Below are 3,699 nucleotides of genomic sequence, written 5' to 3'. Positions count from 1 at the left end.
TGCTCGATCAGGTACTACGAAGTTCTTCATTTTTTTTGAGCTCTTCTCTCATCTAAAATCGGTACCGTAGTCCATAGGGACTAGTCTCTTTGCATTGGTTTAGAAAAAGAGGCACCAAGTGAAGTCTCTCGAAACACCAAAACGAACACAAAAAATATATGCACTGCACCCAAGCTAGTTCTTCACAATTTGAGTCCATGCCTTTTTATCATAATTCCACCCATTGCTCTCCATATAAATAGTGCTTTAGAGTTTAGAAAATATAGCGTTAGTTATATGTATTTGACACATCTTATTAGTTCTGAAAGATATTTAATTTAGAGTGTGTAATAATGTGCCATACATTTCCTTTACAAGACACTAACCTCCATAAGGATTGACAACGCCGATGTCCTATTGAGGATTTTTGTAGTGTTATAATCTCCATCTAGTTGGTAATAGGTGTCAACAGTACCTTCACCATACATCTAGTAGGGGACTGGCTGCTGGAACCTCGTCTTGCAGCTCCAATTTTTTTTCATTGCAACCAGCCAATTACAACGCAACTAAGCTTTGGAGTTTCAAGCATAAAAATTACATTGTTCGGCTCATCATTGTCAAAAGAAGTGCTGCTACTTGATGTTTGGTTGGTAACTAATGTTGCCACGCATGTTTTTTTACTAAGGTGTCTAACTTTAGTCTTGCCACACTTTTGTGACAAGAAATGAGCAACTAACCTTAGACAAAGTTAGGTAAGAAACTTGAGTCTATGACGTATGGGTCATGAAGCTAAGAAGTCAGATATACTAATGTGTGGCAGAAACCAAACACTGTCTAACTAAAACTGTGGCTGACTAAGGTTAGATGTGGTAAATCTAGTGGCCAAATCTCCTTGCCGGCACTCGTTTCGATCCATCTGATTCTGATCTGGGACTCCTTCAAACTTGAAAGAAAAGGCTGACGTAGCAAGGCTGTGCATCCCTTAGTGGCCTCTTCTTTCACAAAGGTTAAGAATGTGATATCTGCAAGCACACGTAGCAAGCAAAAAGTCCTACATACACGTGGAAGAAGAAGGGAGGCAAATTAAACTAGCTAGGGACCAACAAGGACATCAGCATGGATCTGGACGCTCTCAGTGGATTGTGTTATCTGCTTCAAGTGGACGCTCTCATGTTTCGAGAACTTGTGGATAAGTGCTTGGCATATTCTACCGATAATGCCTATATCTATGTGATAATGTGAACTTGTGCATCTGATGAATATGGCAAAAAAAAAAAAACCGATCGAACAGCAAGGGTGTTCATTTTTTTTTTGAAAATGGAAAAGGTTCCGACCTTTAATTTGCGACCGCATACAAACCAAGTTTTTATTGCATTCTCAGCTCGTAAGCTGATTACAAATAAAAGAAAAAAGAGCACGCAAAGGAGGAATCAAAAGCAAAGTTTATTATTGCTTCTCCATCCATTCTTGCCAAATATATCCAAGGCGACGATCTCCAATGCCTTACTTGCCAAACGGACAGTCTCTCTTCTATCCCCACGCTGTAGTAGGGACCAAAACCGCATCCAGTAAGCTCCTCTCAAAACAGCTAGCATAAAAGAGATAAATCATTTTTTCTCAAAAACCAATTCGTTACACATATTCTAAATTGCCTACATAAAAACTGTAAGGGTGTTCATGTGTGCATGACTATGTCAATCGTAGATGAAGTCGTGGGTAGTCACGATGATGCTGAAGATGTAATGCAAGAGCCGCCATGCACTTGACTGCACCTAGCTGGGAGGGTGTGTCTCAAGATGGTAATGACCATGGAATCAATGCCATCACTGTATGAAAACAGGTCGTTACTGACGTGGAGAAATGTGGATGGCTCATGTTGCATGCCACTCATATCTGTAGGGGTAATGGGCAATGACCATAACACATCACTCATAAAACCTTTAGGCTGGGGCCCAAGAATGACCCTTCACTTTTGGCTGCAAAAACGTAGTCCATTGCTTCTATTTGAGGTTTGGGGAGACAACATAGTATGTTACCTTTAATTTATCTCACTAAAAAGTAATGGGCTTTGATTGTAATTTTGCCCTGTATTAACAGTGGGGGATCCAAGGGGGGCCATTGGCTTGAAGAAGAGAGAGAGGTGGGCAAAGAGGAAGAAGAAGAGGTTAGTCCCTGGAACTATCCACTGGGTCCGCCTATGCCTATATATATTAGAGGAACATTTTATTTTGAAAATAAAATGCCTGATAGCTCGACCACTTCGTGTCCACCGCCACCACTGCCTATTCAGCTGGATCCATCTCTTAGCCTCGCTCCACCTCTTCCATCATTAACATAGACCTGGCCTCCTCATTGCCAGAGCCCATGCACGGAGCCGGCCTCCTCAGCTCTTACCTAATTTCATGGCGTTGCCCTGACCTAGCGTGCCATAGCGTCTTTCTACTCCTCATATGAGTTATTCCCTCCCCTTTTAAAATTTCTCATATGATGCATGGATGGATATGGTGTACATGAGGTTATTAGAAACAAAGAATCGAATCAATTTTAGGCATCATTATTAGATGGATACAAGAATAAGCTAGAGTCTTTTGGCTCCTAAGGAAATTCACTAACTCCCAAATTTTGCTGTATATAGCTATATAGTATGATTCGGTACTTAGTGAAAGTTGCTGTAAGAGCTGACAATTTTTTTTCTGTCTAGGATTGTTGGCTCTCATTATCGCATTATTATAGTAGATAATAATGAATTTACATTTCATTTGGTCTACTAGTAGTTGTTTGTGCCTGATGTAATTTTGCAGAACGCCTGACCCTACCGGATCAGGCTTGACCCGGCGACCGATTGAGCTAGCTAGCGTGATCGATGCCGTGGACCACGCGGTGCGCCACCGTCGACTGCTCGAGGCTTGTACTTGGCTCCCGTACGTGTCCAACCAATGGTGCACGTACCGTGCATGCGCGCTAAAGGCGGCGTCGTATCATTGTCTGCCCGAACGACACCGTATCCAGCTAATTTAGTTTCATTATGAACGCAGCGCACGCATCCCGAGTAGTGTCCGGCGCCGGCGGGCCACCCGGCCGGCCGGCGACACTGTAGCACGGCCGGCCGGCAGCGGCCGGCCGGCGTGCGCAGCTGTCAGCTGTGTGCATGCCTTCATGGCTGCGCCTGCGGTGCCGGTGTTGCCGTGCGCGCGCGCGCGTCCACGACTGTCATACTGTGGCGTCTGCTGGCACGATCATCATTCACTTCAGCAGCCAAGTGTCGCGCACTGCTGGGAGAGTGAGTGACAGCTCAGAAGCAACTTACGTTGGTTAGTGTTGTCTGCGATTCCATTTTTCTTCAATCTCTACGCGTACAAGGCCCATCACTTGATGAAGCAGTGTGTTTTCAATTCAAGGCACTGATCAGCTGGAGCCTGATGGGACCAACGACGACAGTAGTCGCCTTTTCGTGCTGTCAGAGAGTGAACAGCTAAAAGCGAGCTCTGCTAGTTAGTTATTCACTGTTGCCTCTTGACTCCAACATATAACAAGTCCATCAATAGCTTGAAGATGTCCTTGTACCAACTCTTCTTTCATATGTTTTGGTTCCTGACTTATTTTTAAGCACCCGTTACATCAAATGTTTAGATACTAATTAGAAGTATTAAACGTAGATTATTTACAAAACCCATTACATAAGTGGAGGCTAAACGGCGAGACGAATCTATAAGCCTAATT

Source organism: Setaria italica, chromosome IX (assembly GCF_000263155.2).
Source record: "Setaria italica strain Yugu1 chromosome IX, Setaria_italica_v2.0, whole genome shotgun sequence".
In the NCBI taxonomy this organism is placed as follows: Eukaryota; Viridiplantae; Streptophyta; class Magnoliopsida; order Poales; family Poaceae; genus Setaria; species Setaria italica.
This window is presented reverse-complemented; position numbering follows the sequence as displayed.